This window comes from Eptatretus burgeri, chromosome 11 (assembly GCF_056783735.1).
Source record: "Eptatretus burgeri isolate ZD-2024b chromosome 11, Ebu_testis_v1, whole genome shotgun sequence".
NCBI classification, from domain to species: domain Eukaryota; kingdom Metazoa; phylum Chordata; class Myxini; order Myxiniformes; family Myxinidae; genus Eptatretus; species Eptatretus burgeri.
The window spans coordinates 12,132,665-12,155,178 of NC_140971.1; the positions used below are offsets into that span (position 1 = coordinate 12,132,665).

The 22,514-nt window shown below is 39.6% G+C and overlaps 1 long non-coding RNA gene and 1 pseudogene across 1 annotated transcript in view; one reads left to right on the top strand and one right to left on the bottom strand.

The window, feature by feature from the left end:
* The first annotated feature begins 419 nt into the window (after positions 1 to 419).
* Positions 420 to 560, top strand: LOC147016512 (signal recognition particle RNA; annotated as a pseudogene).
* A 17,555-nt stretch (positions 561 to 18,115) lies between these two features.
* Positions 18,116 to 22,514, bottom strand: part of LOC147016513 (uncharacterized) — a 45,003-nt gene continuing 40,604 nt past the window's right edge. Inside the window, exon 2 of the long non-coding RNA XR_015049675.1 lies at positions 18,116 to 18,826. This is a non-coding gene — a long non-coding RNA (uncharacterized LOC147016513). The remainder of the gene's footprint in view (positions 18,827 to 22,514) is intronic.

The window sequence follows — 22,514 nt, forward strand, 5'->3', positions numbered from 1 at the left end:
AATTACCACTAAAAAGGTGTGAATTGAAAACATCTGTGTGAATTTCATAAAAAGGCCGGTCAAAAATGAATAACAAAATCAGAAACCTTGAGTGTTGAACCCATAATTAAAATAATTTTTACAGACATTTCTCTCATCGATAAAATTATGGGGTGGACCATCAAATATCAGCTAAAACTCCTTAAATTCCGTGGCAAAAAAGTCCATTTTCACTGAAACGGAAAAACGTGTGGGAATGAGATATCCAGGAGTTGTCTGTTGCACTGAATGTCTAAGAACCCATAGTTTTGTGCTAATAACTTTCTAATTGGGTGAGGCCAAGTTTGAATTTTCATGTTTTTAGCCTTTCTGCTGTAGAATTGCCCATATCTGGCTCAATACATTTTTGAAATATCATTCTATATATAGTTTTGGCCCTAACCGGGTGTAGTGGCGTGCGCCTGTAATCCGGCTACTCGGAGGCTTGGGTTGGAGGATCGCTTGAGGACGGGAGCTCTGCACTGGGCCATGCTATGAGAGGGTGTAGGGCAGCCCGGAATCATGGCGAAACCCAATCCTTATCCCTGTGTCGTAAGAGGCGACCAGGGTTGCGTCAGGAAGGGCATCTGCATAAAACCTATGCCAAATCAGTATGCGGATCATAACGGATGATCCACTGTGGCGACCCCGAACGGGAGCAGCCGAAAGAGGAAGAAAATATAGTTTTGGCCCTATCCCTCAATGGTGAAGAATCACTTTAAAAATTAAATAATTTTCGTATTCAGATCCGGATCTTCACCAAAAGCGAATCAATTCGTCCTTGTGACACACCCAACATGTCCACCAAGTTTCATCCGAATCCATCGACAACTTTTTTGAGATATCGTGTTATATATCATTTTTATCCCGATCTCTCAATGGTGAAGAATCACTTAAAAAATTGGCATAGTCGGATCCGGTTCCCGATCTTCACCAAAATCTAAGCGGTTTGTCCTTGTCACACATCTAACCTGGCCACAAAATTTTATCCAGATCCGTACACAACTTTTTGAGATATCCTGCACACAAACAAACAGACAAACAAACAAATCAAATTGCTCGTTGAGCAAGTAATTGCCGGGATAACTTTGTCATATCTCCATGAGCTCTGAAAAAAACAAAAACCTGGAAATAAATTTGGTTCTTATAAGTCGATAGTACTACTGTTTAATGAGTTATAGCACCGAGTTTGGTCATGATCATAACTTGGAAGTCAATCGGACTTGAAATGGAAATTTTATCGCAATTTGAAAGTTTTGACCCGACCCCCCTGACATTCGACCCCCGACCGTGAAGAAGGGTGTTCGTGTGACACCCCAATGAGACATGTGGTTGGATACAGTATTGGACGATGCGCATTTTGGATTTGGATTGAAGTCGATACGACCATTTTTAGCAAACGTTATTGCAAAAATAAGAATTTCGGTTTTTCGGTGACCTTGACCTTAACCTTTGACCTAAATTCACCAAAAACGACAAGTGTCTAAGTTGGCCCATGGCCAACGTCTGTACCCAGTTTGGTCATGATCGCTGAAACGGTGTGGCTGCTACAGGGTAAACAAACACACAAACAAACAGACAGACAGACAGACACACAGAATGACACACACAACCGACCAACATAATTGCCGAAATCCGAAGGATTCCGGCAATTAACAAACAGACAGACAGAAAGTGGTGAAAACATAACCTCCTTCACCTTCGGTGGCGGAGATAATAAAACCAATTGGTTGCAGCTGGATCCTAGCAAATGAATTGCCAGGTGACAAATGGCATTCTACGATTAATTGCAATTGGTCACCGAGTTTGACACCAATACAAATCTTTATTACAGACTCTCATCATAAAAAATATACATATTTCGAACAAGCAGTTTCAAATGGAGCACCTCGCACCATTAGAGCATTTAAATTGCATCAGATGTGGCAATAAATGTGAATTGTTTCTCCCAGGTCGCCGGCTCGATGACAGAAGATGCCGTTCACACTTTTTTGCCGACTACGTGCATTCGTATCCCACTTCGAATCTCGCGTGGGCACGGGAAACTTCTTTGTGTGATTGAGAATGCACATCATGTTCCGAGTGCCTTCACAGTACCTCGTGAGCTGAAACAAACCTTGCATCGAAAAACCGAAAGATTTTCTCGCGCTATATTTCTCTTTCATTTTGCCTCCTTCTCCGCTGTCAAATTCTAAGATAGACGCAGTCGCAACCTTCACAGACATATTTAAATATCATTTAAAACTGCCTTTACAGTTGAACAAGCTTCCACATGTACATGTGCATTGTACATCAGGGAGAGATACCGCACAATCCAAGTATTATCTGTTTGAACATTGTTTCCCTTATAGTGGGGAAACTTAGCACAACAATTGTGCATTTTGTGAGGAAAGCACCAAATTTGGCACACTAGTAGCCTATCATATTATGAACAGATTTGGATATCGGGCCATCTCAAATTCAGCTGGTGATGGCTGTGGCAGCCATTTTCCACTGCCATCAAAAATTTTGAGATGGCCCAATATCCAAATCTGTTCATAATATGATAGGCTACCAGTGTGCCAAATTTGGTGCTTTCCTCACAAAATGCACAATTGTTATGCTATATTTAGTTAAGTTGCCCCACTATTAATGTTCAGAGTAATTCAGTTGCCATCATTTCATCAGCTATAGCAAGGATAGCCATTAACATTGGGATCTGCTTCATGAGCTAAAGATTTGGGATTGTCTTTTGCACATTTTCCAAATGTGGGTTATCTTCGCCCCATGAACTATGAACGATGGAAGACTTTACATTGTTGTACAGTCTTGGGTTTTCTTGTACATCAGGTATTTCTGCACATTATTCGATCAATGTCAGTTGAATCTCTGGGCTAAGAGTTATCTACTGAAACGATGACAATGTGGGAATGTGGGACTTGATGACATCAGGTATTTCACCCTCGTTTACTTCTTTTAAAAGGTTTTTAAGCTTATAATTAAAAATTCCTGATACAAAGTCGGGGTGTCTTTATACCCTTTCGTTAAGCTTAAGAAGCCTGATGTTGGCTTCGTGGTTAGGGTGGCTGGCTTGGGATCTTAGGGTCCTGAGTTCGAGCCGTGTTTGACATTGAATTAACACCAGGTGGGGTTGACTCAGCCTGTCATCCTTCTGAGGTTGGTGAAATGAGTACCAGTGTACTGGTATAGGGGCATTGCATCAGCAGCATTGTGGTGCCCCAACAAAATGATAGTCAAGCTGCCATATGCAAGAAGAGGAAAAAGATTGGGTTTAAGGTTTTCATGTCTTTCTTTCCATGCAGGATTGCGCGTGAAAATGATAAAAAGAGGTCAGGTTTGCCATTTTTCCAACAATTGTCATTGCATCTTGAAAATTCTGCTGCTGCACATTTCTTGCACTTCCAATAAATGAAGATGGAAGATTGACCTTTTTTCTCTGAAGTGACATTTTTTTCTTCAGCCCTCGTCTTAATATGGTCAATAATATGGTCAATAAGACCAATAACATTAAACTCGAAGCCATTTTTAAATTTTCTCCAATACATTTCAGCCCTTTCCCTTCGACTGAAACATACATATCCACAATATACTGTCCTGTGGGAATAGTTTTCACGAGGCATGAAGGAGGGAAAAGTTTTTCACGAATTGCTAAGCGATATGAATGAAAATGAATCTTTGTTATTTCGTTTCGCCTGGCTCTCCTGCTTTCTTCATTATGTTCAAGTCCAACTTGCCAGCCCAATTCACAACAAGGAAAAAGCAAGCGGTAAAGCATAGGGTCTCGATTTGGGTTCATTACTTGTTATTATTTTGTTTGCAGCCTGTGGTTGTTGGTTACATCGTTGCTGGGAGAGCAGCTGTGCCACTAATTTCACTGTGCCACTGTGCCCTCTGTTTCCAGTAAGCTGGTACTCATTCTGCCCACCTCGGAAGGATGACAGGCTGAGTGAGTCAACCCACCTGGTTTTATTTAACAGCACGACGGGAGCTCAAAGTCAAAACCCTAATATCTTAAGACAGCCATCTTCACCATTAATCCAACAACAAGTTTGGTAAATTACTCAAAGTGCTTTAATCCCTTGTTCCTTTGAGTGTGGTTTGAATTGTTTATCTGCTGGAGTTCTCCATCTGGAGCAACAGAAATTGCTGCAGTGCCTGTAGCGGTAGGTTCATTGTGTCGTCGCATATCCAAAGAATTGTTGTTAACAAATACCATCATGACTGGCTCTACTTGCCGGTGTTCATCAACTGCCTTTCTTCTTCTTCAATTTCCTTCATCATTAAAAAAAAATTTTTGACAATGATTGACTTCTATTATTCATCGAGTCATGAAGCATTTGTTCACTAATTATGGAGTTTTCATGACGACCAAGTCTTTCTTGAATTGCCTGCATCATGATCATGACGATGATGATGATGATCATGATCATGACGATGATGATGATGATGATGATGTTGATGTCCATAAAATACAAACTGGCATTTGTTGGCGAATTGTCTGTTGTTCTTACTGGCCCAATGAGATGATGAATCTGACAATTAGTTCTGAAACAGTCAGGAACGAAACCCCTTGGTAGAGAAATGTGAGCTACAATAAATGCAAATGCCAGAGAGCCGTTTAAGATTCTAATATCATTGAAATATTTTGTTGTTCTTCCGTCATTGTTTTATATTGGCTGCTGTACGAAACCAGGCACCGTCGGCAATGGTATTGCAACTTTTCCATGATGACAACGTGAAGTGAAACTATCGTTTTGTCCATTTTTCTGGTGGAAAATGAAGTGCTTAGCAGTGTGCACAATGTTCTGAAAGATATTGAAATAGAATGTAGCTCAACTTCTGCATCTGTATACATTTGTTGGGCATTTAAATGTTGCTGTCCTTACTCACTTTGTCGCCTAACCTGACATTGGCGTCTATTTCGTTCTATCTCTCGTTGGTGATATTGTTCATTTGTAGCCTGATGAGCTTGGGTGTCTCTTGCCTGCTCATGTTTGGCAAAAATCTATGTTGCCTCGACGTCGTCTTTTACGCTTGTGGTCCCTTGTGGTGGAGCTTTAGCTTGAGTTCATTGAGGTGGTCTTACAAGCATGGGTTGATATTGGCGTGTCTTCAAACAGCAGCACAAGTGTTGGCAGTGGCGATGACGGTGACATTCTCTTCTCTGCTATTCAAATCAATGACGACAAGCAGTTAACGGTTACATTGCATGGTCTTCAAACGTGCCAACATCTAGATAATCATCAAATATCGAAAGGTTTCGCCGATATGTGTCACAGGCCTTGTACGTCTGAGCGATAGGCCTTACGCTTCAGACCTCCGGTGTTAGCCTATGGGCCATTGCAATATTGGAATCCATCCGAGCTGTATAACCAGGGTTTTGAAATTTTATTTTCGGGAGTGATCGAGGCAGAGTTCTGTTCTCTTTGCACCACTCAAAGAAAAGGTACACTTTGATTACAACCCATGCAGAGGAAAGAAAACAGTCATGGAGGTAATGCAAGATATTAATATTTGAAATGTATACTTAAAACAACTGCAACCCATCATTGAAGTCTTCAGCCAAGGGAAATTACATGTTGCATTGTCACGTGCTAAACCATTTGAGGATGTCAAGATAAAGATAGTCAGTAATTGGCAACAAGGAAAAATTGATGGCAACAATGGAATAATAACAATAATAATAATAATAATAATAATAATAATAATAATAATACCATTCTTTCATGCTCTTAAGGCACATAGGGCTGCTGAGGCAGTTTCGTTGACAAGGAGTACAGTCCTGGACGGGTCACCACTCCAATGCAGGTTATCCCAAATAGTTATTACCCCAGTACACGAGTACTCATTTTACTGACCTCAGAAGGATGACAGGCTGAGTCAACTCCACCTGGTGTAAATTTAACAGCCAACAGGGGCTCAAACTGATGACTCTAAGCTCCCAAGCTAGCCACCTTAACCACTTAGCCAACACCAGGCTTCCACAATGGAAAATTCACCCATAATGTTGTTTACCAGAGGACCATTCCAGGAAACCACCAGAGGGGCAATTACAATTCACATTTCAGATACATCAGATTAATAAATAAACTGTATTTCACACAAAACATTAAATCATTTCTGGATCTGGTGAATTACCAGTGCCCATTTTTGGAAACTCAATATGCAGCATCTAACTCAAGATGTCTAAATGTAATCCATACCTATACCTGTGGGTTTCTCACAGGTGCTGGCCGTAAACCAATGCATCATCATGAATGAGAGCACATGGTATGGATTGCTGTGTTATTATATAAATTGTTGTATCCACAAATACAAGTGTAGATATGCATTGCTGTGTGATTGCATATATCATCACAACATCATAGATGACTGCAGATATGGATAATTGTGCAATTACATGAATCATCATATCATATACTATAGCTATATACATTTATAAATGTAAGTTGCGTGATTGCGTCTGAACGGGGTAAACGTCATAACCACAGCACGTATAAAGCTGAATTATTCCTCATTAAAGAGCTCTTGGGTCCGGACAGATCAGGCGGAGGTATAAAAATATCGATATTCACGCAATTTTGAGTTATGTGCATTTTTGCCAAGGCTGCGCACATGGGTGGTGTATAGGCTCAGATTCGCTGGTTCACTCACCCACCGAAGTAAAAGAAAAAAATGAATACAACCACAAACTAACCATTCAATCAATTACGCCAATGTATAATTACCTTTTCATCGATTGACTTCACCGAGAAACCTTAGCATTTGTAACGTGCAGTTAGTGACTATTTTGCAGACTTCAAGAAGAAATGGGAAGCCTCGTACCTGAGGTTGGGACAGCAGGAACAGAGAGTCTAAGGGGGAGGGGGAAGAGAGTTTGAGTGTTGGGGAGGAGCAGAGCTCAAATCCCATTCGGCTGTTGAATTAATACCAGGTGGGGTTGACTCTGCCTGTCATCCTTCTGAGGTCGACAAAATGAGTACCAGCTTGCTGGTATCCTGTGTCAGAGTGGCGACCCGTCCAGGATTGTGTCCAATAGCCAAGGAGACTGCTTAGGCAGCACCAACGCTCTGCACAGAGTATGGTCCCCATGGATGGATTGGGGAGGGGGTGCAGAGAAGTGACCGAGTTTGGAAAGGGGGTTGAGGCTGGGGAGGGGGGGCTGAGCACTTGGTGTTGTGAGGGGGATAGTGGACTTGGAGTTTGGGGAGGGGGGTTGAGAGCTTGAGGAAGAAAGGGGAGGACAGGACATAGTGTTGGGGTGGGGAGGGCAGAGAACAGACAGAGAGCTGGGAGAAGGGGTTTGAAGACTTGGGGCTGGGAATGGGGGGGGGGGGGTTGCAGACTTCAAAAAGAAAGGGTTGAGTTCTTGAAGTCGCATTTTATCTTATGTGGAACTTCTGTGGTTCCCTGCCATTATGCTGTCAATGGATATTCCTAACAAACTCCCTAAATATTCCACACTATTGGGAACTATTTCCCTCACAACAGACCAGTAGAACTGGGGTATAAGCGAGGAAAATTAAATAAAGAGGACTGATAAAAAGGATGAGGAGAGAAAAGAGGAAAATGAGGATCAGGAGACCGTAGCCTTCATGAGAAAGAAGAGTTATTCATTCTACAAAGAACCAAAGATGGTTCATATGATTTGAGCGTTTGAGGTTCGATGATTACCCTGAAAATGGGTCAATGTTAAAAAAAATTGAGTGTGATGTTTGAACTAAAAACAGTTGACTGAAGCGTAAAGAGTACTACTGCTAATGCTTTTTTTTTAGATTCCAAACTCCAAAGATTCCAAAGAAAAATAGAGCCGGAATCCTGAAGTTCACTTGGATCAGGAGCAAGTCACTCAAACCCCCCACAGACCTCCTCAGACCCTGATTTATTTATGCTGTGAAATAACTTTGGTACATCATGGGTGATGTAGGTTGTGGGCAAGTTTCAACAAAATTGGGTGTGTAGCTTCGGAGAAGAGAGCAAATACCTATCTTGGGGGGCTCAAAAAACCCCGTATACCCCCTTAATGAGCACAGATTTTTATGCAGTCAATAAACTTTGGTACAGCACGAGTGATGAAGGTAGTGGTCAAGTTTCATCAAAATTGTGTGTGTAGTTTCAGAGAAGAAAGCAAATATCTATTCTTTTTTTGGGGGGTGGTCAACAAAAACCCCATAGACCCCACCCCCCTTAATGAGCGCAGATTTTGATGCGGTTGATACAATTTGGTATATCCTGGATGATGACGGTTGTGGTCAAGTTTCATCAAAATTGTGTGTGTAGTTTCAGAGAAGAGAGCAAATACATATTTTTGGGGGTCAACCTCCACCCCCCCCCCCGTAGACTTCCTTAATGAGTGCAAATTTTGACGTGGTCCATATGCCTTCGTTGGGCATCAGATATGAAGCTTGTGGCCAAGTTTCATCAAAATAATTTATTTGGTTCAAGCGATAATGACTGAAGTGTTTAAGGACTCACTGAATGACTGACTGACTCACTCACTCACGGACACTGGTCGATCGCATCAGCTCACCGGATGAAAGTCCAGGCAAGCTAATACTAAGTAAGAAAGAAACTTTGAACGCAAGACTTACTTTTTCAGCATTTCAAAGTAACACAGGCTTTTTGAAAATCATCTTCGGCACACCATTTCTTGAAAGCTGCTGGAGATCATCCTCGATTTGTTTCCAAAATGTTGAGATACTTTGTTCAAATCTCAAGCACCGTGCCCGTTTTCCAGTGGATTGGACCAACAGAGCTATATGTTCTTATTACACCGTGGTTCGGTTTACCAGAAAGAAGCAGGGCACCAAGGTTTTGCGCATATGTAAGTGGCTTTAATGAGGAAAGCAGTAACTGATTATATGGAAGCAGAATGTAAATCGTTGTACCACCAGGAGTTCCCTTCTAATTGGGCACAATGATAAATGCCCCGTGATTATTGCCAGATTGTTTAGTGCACAGCCATTCTCCCATTATCTGTAAGCATCGTGTAGCGACGTGGTTGGTGCAGTGAAATTAAGTGCATGGTTTTCCAAGAAGACAATTTCCAAGTTTTCAACAATGCAACGACAAAGTATGAAAAGTCAGACTTTTTTTTAGTTGCTGCTGTGGTTGCTACATTGTGTGTGCATTCAGTTGTGTATTTGCTATGAGAATGGCCAAAGTATGTCTGACCATGTGGCTTGAAAAACAAAAATTCGTCCGAAGTCGTGCAACTGCGGAAAATAAAGAATATTCGGTTTGCTTTTGGAATGTGTTTAGTTGCGGTGGATTTGCCAGCTTTAGCCATTGTGATTGTTTAACTTTTATCTGACTACTACTCGTCTTTGCACTCAGGTGTAAGTGACATGATGCGGATGGAACATGTAATTGCAATCTACACAAAAGAGCTAAATATTCATTCAATTGCAGTCTTTAACAAGATCGAGAATTGCTTTGCAATGCATGTCCCCGACCAATGTTATATTTTGTCGAGTCCAAAAAGGGCATAACTCGGTGAAAAATTGACGAAACGCGCTGAAACTCGAACCTTTTCTGTAACTTATCATAATAAAGCCATGTGCCAAGTTTCAGTTGAATATGTTAAAGGGTATGAGGAAAAAAAAGTCTGAATGATAACGACAGGTGGACAGATGGACAGACGGACAGTCCCCTCCAGTGAAACCGGTAAGTACTAATAACTAGTCAACCGGAAGACTTGGGCTTAAAACGTTCCCCTGCTGATCGCAAGAAGGGTGCATAATTGGAACCACTGAAGAGATGGTGATAGTTGTTGTTGTCATAGTAGTAACATTTAACCTTTTCGGAATGATCAGCTTCATGTTAATTCTCACTGATTTCATCCAAAGCATTTACGTATATGCAATAGAGCATACTGCATCACATCAGCTCGGTTTGCGAAGATTTTTTGTTGGATGTTAAAGATCCACCGATACATTTCAGTAAGAGCAGGCTATTGTGTGCACACCTCTTGTCATTGGAGCATGGCATCAGCAATATATCCCCTCACCTTGGATAGATATATAGACTCGAACTTTTCATTTTTTTAGAAACTTCGATAGATATATAGACCTGCAGCCACAAACCATGTATTCATGAACGAAAACAGCAAATCATGACACACATTACTTTATGGTCATGTTAACATTGAGCCTGAGATTGATGGAATGCTGGAAGTGTGTTAGAAGAGTAATGATCTTTTGATCGCTGTCATGAGAAGGTATTGTTCATCTTGTGAGATTGTTCGCAAAATGGAAGTCTTTTTCACAAACAAGGTGGTTTGTGAAACGACGAAACCATCAAATCACAGCTCGGTACACCTGCCAAAATTGTGCGATGGGGGCGTTCAAAAAGTTTGTCGAAAAGGTATAACGAATGGTATACCTGTAACAAAAGGATACGTACATATATGATCTTACCAATTACACCTACTTCTATTTTGAGAAAAAAAAAATAACACCAAAACTTTCCCACATCTTGGAGAATTGTGAGCATCTCGTGAGTGGACCTTTTTGAACGCCCTTCGTGATCTGATTAAATCTCCAAGCTCTGATAAATGGTGCAACCCTTGGGAAGCTCGTGACAAGAGCCAATTAAATGTGGAGAGTAAGAAAAAGGCTGTGAAAGTGCGCTGTGAATTGCAACTTTGTCTAGACTAAGGAAAATATTACACAACTACTGTTGTGAACGGAATAAGTGCTTCAGCTGCTAACAGATGTTTGTAAGCAAAATAAGCAGTCAAAATTTGTGTTAATTAATTATTTGTTTATTTATGATCAGTAGTTTGGTGGTGATTATAATGCATCTGGTGCAAAAGTCAAAGATATCGCAATATTAACACAATGCATTGAACAAGAGGAGTTAGTGCAGATACGTTTCACCCTTGTGATTTGTTAGCACGTTTCCCGTGTAGCGGGAGACCGAGGTTTGCAATCACTTCTGTGTATCCGTCTGTCTGTGTGTCTGTTTGGGCCTTAACTTTTAACCATTTGTGCTTTTGTCAAATTTTCAACAAAGCTATATGATGAAAATATGAAGACAAATTAAGAATTTGGTTAAAAGGTCAAAGGTACCGTTAGGCATATGGAAGAAGAAGTAGAAGGCTTTGCATTTTCAGATGCTTTCGAGTTACGCTCGCTGAAGGATTCGGAGAGAGTATTGCATTTCGGTCCGTTTGTTACTTTGCAAAAATTAAGAAAAAAACATTTGACAAGTATGTTGATCGCCTCCGTTTGTTTGTGTGTTTGTGTGTGTTTTTTGTTTGTTTGTTTGTTTGTGTGTCTGTCCGCTTGCCTCCAACCCAAATTGCTCAACCGATTATTCTGAATTTCTCAAGGATTAATGTCATTGACGCCGCGACAGTCATGCATTAAAGTTTCGTAAAATTTGGTCGACCAAAAAGGTCAACATCGTCATCGGCCAATCGGCCAATTTGAGCCAAATTTTCCAAAATCTTCAAATTTGACCCGATTGACTTAAATTTGAACCGGATTTGCATATCAGGTCAGTGAATTCAACCACATATTACTTTTGAGGTTATGATAGGTCAAAAGGTCAACATAGGTCATAAGGTCAACCGAAAATAGGCCAATTTTTAATTGTTTCTAAAATCCTCAATTTTCATCCGATTGACTTGAAATTTGAAGAGCATTTTCATGTCAGGTCGCTGATTTCAAACACCTATTGATTTTGAGGTAAACATAGGCCAAAAGGCCAAGTTGGGCCACATTTTCTAAATCTCAATTTTCATCCAATTGAGTCGAGATTTGAAAAGGATTTACATATCAAGTCACTGAATTCAACCACCTTATATTTTTGAGGTCACCATCGGTGAAAAGGTCAGCAGACCAATAGGTCAACATAGGCCAAATTTCTAAAATCCTCAATTTTCATCCAATTGAGTTGAAATTTGAAGAGCATTTGCATATCAGGTCACTGAATTCAACCACCTGTTAATTTTGAGGTAAACATAGGCAAAAAGGTCTACATCGGCCAATAGGCCAAATTTCTAAAATCCTCAATTTTCATCCAATTGAGTTGAAATTTGAAAAGGATTTACATATCTAGTCACTGAATTCAACCACCTAATATTTTTGTGGTCACCATCAGTGAAAAGGTCAACATCGACCAATAGGTCAACAGGGGCCAAATTTACAAAATCATCAATTTCAATCCGATTGACTTGAAATTTGAAGAACATTTTCATATCAGGTCGCTGAATTCAACCACATATTAATTTTGAGGTAAACATAGGCCAAAAGGTCAAAATAGGCCAAAAAGCCAATTTGGCCCAGATTTTCTAAAATCCTCAATTTTCATCCGATTGACCAGCCCATCACTGGGATACAAAACGGGAATTGTTCCACTTGACAGAGGTATGCGCTCTACTGAGTGCCATTTTTCCAAGTTGTCACTCTACGAGTGATTTTTCATTTGTCTGTCTGTCTGTTTATTTGTCCGCACAGAACTTTCTTGTTTTTCTCTGCAACTGCTTGTCAGATTGAGCCAAAATTTTCACCATTGGTGCAAATACTCATGTAGAATGTTTCCAATGATAGTTATGATGTCATAGGTCACGTGTTGTGGCAGCCATATTGGAAAAACGGAAAAACTTTGGACCTCTGCATCTCTGAAACCACACCAAGGAAAAATTTGAAACTTGGCACATAGCAAGTACCCTTCATGCGGAATGAGGGTGATTTTTTTTTATGATGTCATAGGTGCCCTCGTTATGACGTCATAATTGCATATGTAGAATGCCACATCTGATCAGTAGGAAAATGTTTGAGGGTCATCCAGCGATAGAATGGTCCACAGAAAAAAAAATCCATGACGTCATCGGTAACATGATTTAGCAGCCCTATTGTTAAAACCAAAAAAAAACCTTCAAAAATCTTCTCTGAAGTGGCTGAACAGATTGAGGCAAAACTTGACACATATGATCGCCTGTCCATGAGGAACAAAAGGTTCACACATATGATGTCATTGGTCACATGGTTTGGCAGCCATCTTGGATTTACCCTAAAACCTGTAAAAAAATCTTCTCCAGAATGGCTGGACAAATAGAGGGGAAACTTCACACACGTGTTCCCCAAGCCATGGGTGTACAAGTAGCACATAGCAAGCACTCCTCAAGGGGAATGAGTGTGGTATTTTTATGATGTCATAGGTGCTTGCCTTCATTATGATGTCAAATTGCATATGTAGAACACTACATCTGATCAGTATAAAACATTTTGAGGATCATCTAGGGATAAAATGGTCCACAAAAGTGTTTTCTTGTATTTTTTTAAACCTTCAAAAATTTTCTTCTCTGAAATGGCTGAAAAGATCGAGGCTAAACTTTACACATATGTCCGCCTATTCATGAGGAAGAAAAGAGTCACACATATGATGTCACAGGTCATATCGTTTGGCAGCCATGTTGGATTTACATGAAAACCTATAAAAATACAACACTCAAAAAAAGTCCTGGCAAGGGTTGGCAATCTCTGATTGCTCATTTTTTTGTTAACCTCCGCCATCGAAGATGGATGGAGGTTACTGTTTTCACCCCTTTCTGTTTGTTTGTTTGTTTGTTTGTGAACAGTATTACGGAAAAACTCCTTGACGGATTTCGACGAAACTTGGTGGAGGGGTTAGGACTGGTCCAAGGATCATGCCATTAGATTTTGGACTTGGTCCAAAATCCAATATGGCCGCTATGGTGGCCAATTTGAAAAAAATATTTGAATTTTTTTTTTTTTTGCATTTCTACATGTTTTAAGGGATTTCCAACCCACCCCAATACAAAAAAATTGTTATGGAAAAAAAAAAATTGCAACTTTTTTTTTTCAACAAAATTTCGATTTCTTTTTTTTTGCATTTCTACATGTTTTAAGTGAATTCCCACCCCCCCCCCACCCCCCCCAAAAAATTGTTTGAGAAAAAAAAATTTTGCAAATTTTTTTCAACAAAATTTCGATTTCTTTTTTTTTGCATTTCTAAATGTTTTAAGTGAATTCCAACCCCCCCCCCCAAAAAAAAAATTGTTTGAGAAAAAAAAAATTTGCAAATTTTTTTCAACAAAATTTCGATTTTTTTTTTTTGCATTTCTGCATGTTATAAGTGATTTCCAACAAAAAACATGCCAAAATTATAATTGCGGCTGATTTTGGAACTTCAGGTGGATATGCCCACGTAAAATCAATTTGTCTCAAGGAATCCAGTTATGACGAATGAATTGAGTATGTAAAAGTTAAAAGTAAAAAGGAAAGTTGCAAACTATAACTCTGTGAGCACTGTTGATGTCAAATTGAATGAATAGGATATCAGGTTCACTTGAGTGACCTAGCAGAATTGGCGGCGGAGGTTTTGCACTCTACCGAGTGCTCCCCCTCTAGTTTGAATTGTGTTTGTTGCATGTATCTTATGAGAATGAAAAAAATAATTTCTCAACTATGCCAGGCAGCTATCGACAAAAAAATGTCTCAACTGTACCAGGCAGCAAGAGACTAAAAATGCCTCAACTGTACCAGGCAGCAAGAGACTAAAAATGCCTCAACTGTACCAGGCAGCACGAGGCGAAAAAATTCCTCAACTGTGCCAGGCAGCAAGAGGCTAAAAAATTCCTCAACTGTACCAGGCAGCACGAGGCGAAAAAAATCCTCAACTGTACCAGGCAGCAAGAGGCTAAAAAATTCGTCAACTGTACCAAGCAGCAAGAAGATAAAAAAAATTCCTCAACTGTAACAGGCATCAAGAGGTTAAAAAAATTCCTCAACTGTACCAGGCAGCAAGAGGCTAAAAATGCCTCAACTGTACCAGGCAGCAACAGACTAAAATTGCATCAACTGTACCAGGCAGCAAGAGGCGAAAAAATTCCTCAACTGTGCCAGGCAGCAAGAGGTTAAAAATTCCTCAACTGTACCTGGCAGCAAGAGGATATAAAATTCCTCAACTGTAACAGGCAGCAAGAGGCTAAAAAAATGCCTCAACTTTAACAGGCAGCAAGAGGCTTAAACAATTCCTCAACTTTAACAGGCAGCAAGAAGCAAAAAAATTCCTCAACTGTAGCAGGCAGCAAGAGGTTAAAATTGCATCAACCGTGCCAGGCAGCAAAGAGGGTAAAAAAATTCCTAAACTGTAACAGGCATCAAGAGGTTAAAAAATTCCTCAACTGTACCAGGCAGCAAAGAGGGTAAAAAAATTCCTAAACTGTACCAGGCAGCAAGAGGCTAAAATTGCATCAACCGTGCCAGGCAGCAAGAGGCTAAAAAAATGCCTCAACTTTAACAGGCAGCAAGAGGCTTAAACAATTCCTCAACTTTAACAGGCAGCAAGAGGCTTAAACAATTCCTCAACTTTAACAGGCAGCAAGAAGCAAAAAAATTCCTCAACTGTAGCAGGCAGCAAGAGGTTAAAATTGCATCAACCATGCCAGGCAGCAGTAAGCTAAATGTAATCAACTTTGCCAGGCAGGTATAGGCTAAGCTTAGAGGTTATATTCGTATTTATGTAGGTTATATATTATATAGGTTATATTCGAAGGGAGATAAATTATAAATCAAAAGAGGTCGTGGTAACACAACAAGAATTTACTGAGTCCTCATCAATAATATTTTGTTCAGTTTTGGTTACTACATCTGAGAAAGGACATAACTGTGATGGAGATGGTTCACAGAATGAAGGTTATGGTGAAGTAATGGAGTATGATATAGATAAAAGAAAAGAATGAAGGATATAGACAAAATAAGTAATGAATTTTTTTTTTTTTTTGCAAAATAGACTGATCGGACCAGTGGCCATAGCCTGAGAGTAAAGAAGAGTTAGGATGGTCGTAAAGCAGGGGTCTTTCATTCAGAGAGTATATTATGTATGGAATGGTCTCGCTAGTAAGGTAGTAGCAGCAGAAAGAGTAAACAAGTTTAAATTGGAATTAGATAGATACCTAGAAACATTGGGGATCGAGGGCTCCATGGATATTTGCCTGATTTGTAGGTAGCTTACGTGTGGATGGTTTATAGTTTACATATTTAGTGATTATATGTGTGGTGTGGCAGAGTCTCATCGAAGGCTGAGTGTATGGTTAGTCTTGTGCATTCCTCACCTTACAGCCGTCATCATCATCCCCCCTTCCAAAGCAACAACAAAACATTTTGGAGTAATAATAACAATTATACATACTGTACCAAGTTTGACTTAATTCCTTCACTCGTTCTTAAGTTATTGCATTACCAAAAACCTATCATGGACTCGCTGCCTGACGGACAACATGAAAACATGCCTCCGTTGACTTCGTCGGCGGAGGAATAAAAATATTTTTAATTTAAATATTATTTTGTTTGCACATATGGCATCCCTCCCACATTTAAATTAGGTTTGTAACATGAGACTGATTTGTTTGGTCTCGTGTTGGTGTAGCCCAGACCTGGCGGGCCAAATGGCCTCCTGCTTCCAGGTTCCTTGTTATTCTCTAACTTCCAAAAACAAGCCTATAAGAATAATTAGCAAAATTTATTGTTGATTTTGGAGCTAATCTTAGCGAAATGCAACATCCACATGACAATTTTGCACCTGCTTTCCTGGTACTGACCACCCAACACCCCCACCCCCATTTCAGTATCCACATGATATCTATGACGTCACAATGGTGACTATCTGACAACGTGAAACGTTTATTCACTTATCGTTATCGGAGCAGTCCTGAAATATTGTCACACCTTAATTGGCCACAGAAAAGTGGAATACTTTCTGAGCACCTTCTGATTCCATTGACTTGTGGCACACTGTCTGGTTTGGCTTATTTATGAGCATTGCTGTAAAGCTTACTTCCACTAAGTGCTGTTATGCTGTGCCATTATAACTGCCATATTTCATTGCTTTATTGACCAATAAATGGGACATCGCTATCAATTCTTGCTGCAAGATGACATCTCAGATTGAATTGCTTTAGTAATGTCATGTGTAGTAATAGTTGAGGGTTAATAATCCTCCCAGTTTTCAATTTTCCATCTTTTCACCCAGCATATCAAGCAGAGATGTTCGAGTGAAAATAGTGCTCGATCTCCCCCATTCCCTCCAGATTCACACCCCCCACACCCAGAGCAATCACCTGACTACCTTAAAATGGTTCCTCAGGCCACATGTTTAATTCTGACCAATATTGGATTTTCTGTTTGCTTGGGGAAGTCTTTCAAGAATGGGTCGTTGGGGATTTGGCCAATCAACCTGAATATCAACCCAAAGATCAATATTCCTGAACTTACACCACCCGACCACCTTGTTCTGAAGACGTGAAATTTAGCCACTTTGCTGCTTTATAGACAGGTAGCTGCATTGTACAGTACATCCTCCTTTGAAACAAATGTCTCATGTCGCATTGTTACTTGCGGAGATTAATAATCCCACAGTGGTTTCCAAACAAAGTAGCCATTGTGAGCCCCTGCCCATATTCCAAAATTCTACCCTGACTCTCGCAAAGGAATACAATGGCAAACCGTACTTACACTAAATCCCTAAGACTCATTCTTGCAGCTTCCAAACGATGGATGAAGTGCACTTGGCAAACACATTGAGGTTCAATGCAATGTCATGCTTACCCCATGTCTTATTATGACTGATATTTCTTATTGATTTTTATTGATGAAACTCTTTCAATCGATTTGCCTAACTTATTGTTACTCCATGACGTTTTATTTGTTGAATCAGTCTTCTTCTAACCAAATAAATACACTATTATTTTCCAGAACAGAGTTCTTGCATTAAACCTCCATTGATATCCTGGTATGTGCTGCAGTTGAACACTCGATTGTTTACCTGTCTACCTTCAAATGGACTCGGAGGCAATTTTAGGATTGTTTTAATCCAGCGATTGGCTGTGGTTCAAATTTGTGTTAAAGCGAATGAATACTTTTTTTCTCGAAAATGAAAGACTAACTCAGTGATCTACACATAGTTATTCATATTATTTAGCAGACAGGGAGCGTGGGCCAATCAATGTGTGCCAGTCCTTGCAAAATTTCAAGTGTCCATCAAGCTTGCCTGTTATACATTGATCACACAAAAAAAATCACATTCATGATAGAATGACATCACTTTTGAAAATTATGAAACACTATTTTACCAAATTTCTGTGCATTTATTATAACTTTCTATACAATAATGGAAAAAGTGAACAGATGGACTGTGATGTCATGGCATTGTTGTTACTTGTGTCTCGGTGGCCAAATCCATCTCAACAAGCTTGTTACTTAGAGTGAGATTTTGTTACTAGCAGAAGCCCGTGGTAAAAAAAAAATATATACCTCGACAGAAAAGCCTGAGCGTGTTATTTTATAGAAAGAATGGCTCCTCGTCACCAGGCCCACACTCAGAAGGAGCCCATAGTGATATACTTATTTATTGATTTTTTTCTTTTTAAAGTGTACACATCACGATACATTTCAATAAAGAATATGTATAATTTAATGCTACTTAAAAAAACAAAAACATAGTATGTATTTGAACTAAAAAAAAATCATACTACCATTTTCTGGTGCGTGACGTCACCACAGTCTACACTGTTAATGGTAGACATAACAGTTCCAGTACCATACATGTAGAGGGGGACAGTTATAGTTAGTTTGGAGAACAACTGGATAATTAGTAACACAAATGATGAAAAACATTTGAGCGGCACTCAGAAACCGCAGTGCGGTAATCTTCATCCTGTTGAAGCAGCACTTCATGGAAGGAAGGAAGGAAGGAAGAAACGCAGGCATAAAGTAGATAAGGATGAAAATGAAGCAAAACTGCATCCTCGTCCTTGCGATGTGGATGCCAATGGCGACTGGGGGGAAAAAAAAAACTTGAAGAATGGTTTGCATCATGGGACGACATCCCGCATCAACTGGGGGCTTAGAGAGGGGTGGGGGACTGGTCTCAGAGAAAAAGCCTTTAGCTACATAAGGATGGACCCTTGATACCTCAGCATATTATTATATCGAATATGGCATTACCGGAAATAATTTATTGATTTGGTTGTCCATTTGTTTATTTATTTAATTCTGACAAAAAGAACCTTTCAATATCAGCCAATATCTTTCAATGTACCTGATCAGAAAATCGATAAACTTCCCGATGTAGGGATGGCATGGACACTCTTTTAAGTTTAATACAACACAAATCCTCAAAAACTCCACTAAGATGCAAACTTATAAACATATAAAAACATATAAAGTCAGAGTGCCGCTCTGCCAGAATCGGTTGAGTTACTCTCTTATATAGCCAGTCGTTTGCAAAGGATTTCACATCCAACAACATTCATGAAGCTCTTGGACAGCATCGCTAAGCTCCAAAACTGACCAAATCAAACAAAGCAGGTGGTTTGTAATTATTATTATTCTTCTTTACATAAAGCCTAACTCAAAAATGGTTAAAAAAAACAACCTCTCAGTAGGTTTAACCATGAATATACTTTGGGATAGTCCATTACTAATCAATTTTCATCAGTTGGCAGAATTCCACAAAGTAAGCAGAGCTGCTTGTGTTGGAGCGTCGATCACCCTTCACCAAGGCACGAAGACTTGAGAGACACGAAGACTCGAAGATTTATGTACTTGAGAGAAAACTGTTTATTATCTATCATACGTGCGCATGGAGAGCAGACACCATGAACACCAATTAAGCAATTGAGGAAACCGGAGAGTGCCGCTCTGCCAGAATCGGTTGAGTTACTCTCTTATATAGTCAGTTTTATCTTTAACAAATGCCATTACACAATTGTCCTTTCCTTCAACCCAGGACCAGCTGGATTACCATCTGGCTTATGTCCTGGCAATATATATATCAAACCGATAAGCAAGATCAGAGGTTTTCCTCCCAGATCCTGCTACACAATGCTCCCTTGAATCACTCAAGGTTAAACCTTCCTTATCTCACACACAATGTCCCAAGCAGGAATATATTTTAATTAACTGCAGGCGAGTGAATTGAGTTGGGAATAAACAAAGCATTTCAGAAAAAGGTACAAATCCCAACACTTGTGTACACATCGGGCAATGAGGACCCAGGAGAAGTGGGTGGGACAACACTTGTCAATCAGCCTTATAGGAGTGGGCTCATGCCGACATACTTTTACATTTTTCCCCCCGCCCCTCCGAGAATGTCGGAGATGGGGGACTTTAAAATGAACTCCATCCGACTGACCAACAGACTGACCAACCAATCATCCGTCCCTGTATTTTTGTGTTCGAGATATTACAAAAACCGTTGAACAAAATGCTTTCATCTTATGGCTATCTATTTCTCACGACATTATCTCAACCTGATTAGATAATAGCTGTGATTGGCTGAAATCTCAGTAACTCAGTAACTTGGCATGTTAGCCAATTGATTGATTTGGCATGTTGATTGGCAACCATCTCAGTAACTTGGCTTGTGTAAGTGATGTTTAAAAAACAGTTCAAGATTTAGTTTTCATATTGCACAGATCTATTCCTCATACCACCCAAAAGGTGGGAAACATAGAGTACCAGCTCCTCGTTTTTTAAGGTTTTTCATTACTTGTGAAAAAGTGATGAAAAGCCATACGTGCCAAGATTGATTCGAAGACACGGTGAAGCACCATTTATTTTTTATTGTTTGAATTGTATTTATGAAAAAAATTCTCAATTTACTTTAAACCCCCCCCCCTTTTCTTGAACAAAATGCAGAACATAATTTAGTGACCTGGAGGTATTGTGACAACACATGTGAAAACTTTGATAATTCCTTCATTTTTTTGAGAGAGAAAAAGATTCTTGTAACACTTCAATGATTTTCAGAAATTGATATGAAACCAAAAGTTTCAAAAAAACGAGATAGTATTTAGCACACGAGGATTGTTGTCATGATCCAGGATGGGGCAGCACCCCAGTGATTAATTTTTGCCATCTCAAGGATGTTCCATCATCCCAATGGTCAGACAAATGAACTCTGTGATCCTATTACAATAATGGCTGAGAAGTGTCACTCTCACAATTAACGATCATTCAATTTACCCACATCGTGATCATTCTTGAAGTCGAGATGTACACACAGCAAGGATTAGACCAATTGTAGAAAAATAAAACTCCATTATTAAACAATGAGCATACTACGTACAATAATGGGAACAAGAAAAAGAACAATTAGAGATTGCAGACCCTCACCAGGACTTGGTTTGTGTGGTGTGTGGTGTGTGATGTTTGTGTATTTTTGTGTGGAATTTGTGTACTGGTGTGTTATGTAATTAATAAGAGACACAATTAGAACTGCCACTTTATAACTGCGATGATGACCGGGTACCAAGACGTCCCGCTTTGATGTAACCCTGATTTGATCGGACATCTGACTTTGACCCATGACAAATTTAATGATTATTCAATTGAATTCTGAATGGGATTAAAATAAATTCAATTCATATCAAATGGAAGACCAAATAGGTACAGTACTGCATTGGAGGAATCAGATATAACCCAAACAAGCAAAAATAAAAGAAAAAACCAATGTCACCTGCAGGGTGACCCGTATCTTGCCAAAAGGTGACCACGTGTGACTTCTTTAAGGTCACACTGAGGTGAACAGAGCTGCTATCCACCATGAGCGACTCCTTGAGGAATATCTGCCTACGAGAGATTCCGATGAGAATCGTTCTACAGAGTAACCATGAAAAATATGCGTTTGCCTCATAATGCCACCAAATGACGTCATAATGTCTCAAGCTTGACATATCTAGAAAGCACTCATCGAGGTGTTCAATTTGAGGTACTACACGATATGGTTCCTAAAACTTGAAAATTTGACCTTGGGGTCAAATATGTTTGACCTCAGGCGCTAACCATGAAGGTCAAGTCCAATCGCCACCAAAAACTAAGCAGCTGAGCGCCAGACCATATACGACATTCCCATAAAGTTTGGACATGATTCGATTAAAATTACTCAAAAAATAAAGGTTTCGTCAACCTCCATGATTTACCGCAAAGTGACCTTGACCTTTGACCTTGACCTTTATGTGTGCTGAAGGGTATTGTAATAATACTACGACATGTGTACCCACAAGAGTTTTCGATGAGAATTGTGCTCTACAGAGTGATATAAAGGTGAAAAATCCAATGATTACAGACAAACAAACAAACAAAAAAACTTACGAAGTAACAGATCTTGCAAAAACTTCATTTTGGCAAGATAATGAAGTCATCATGAGGAACCTGGATAGGATTCACATTTCAGCTGCTACTCCTCGACCCTCAAACCCAACCAGGCACAGCCAAGTGAGATTTATTCAACAAAAAAAAACAAAAAAAAAACCCATATCAAAACATTAAATAATTCTGGCTGCTAGACAATGTGTCCAATCAAGTTGAAATTTAAAACACGTATTCCCCATCACAACTGGATTACAATTGTGAAGTTTTCACGTCGATTGATTAAGCAATTCCAGAGAAAACATAATTTAATATTTTTCTTCAATCCAATAAGGCTACTAAACCATGTAAATGATCAATTATTCCTTAGTA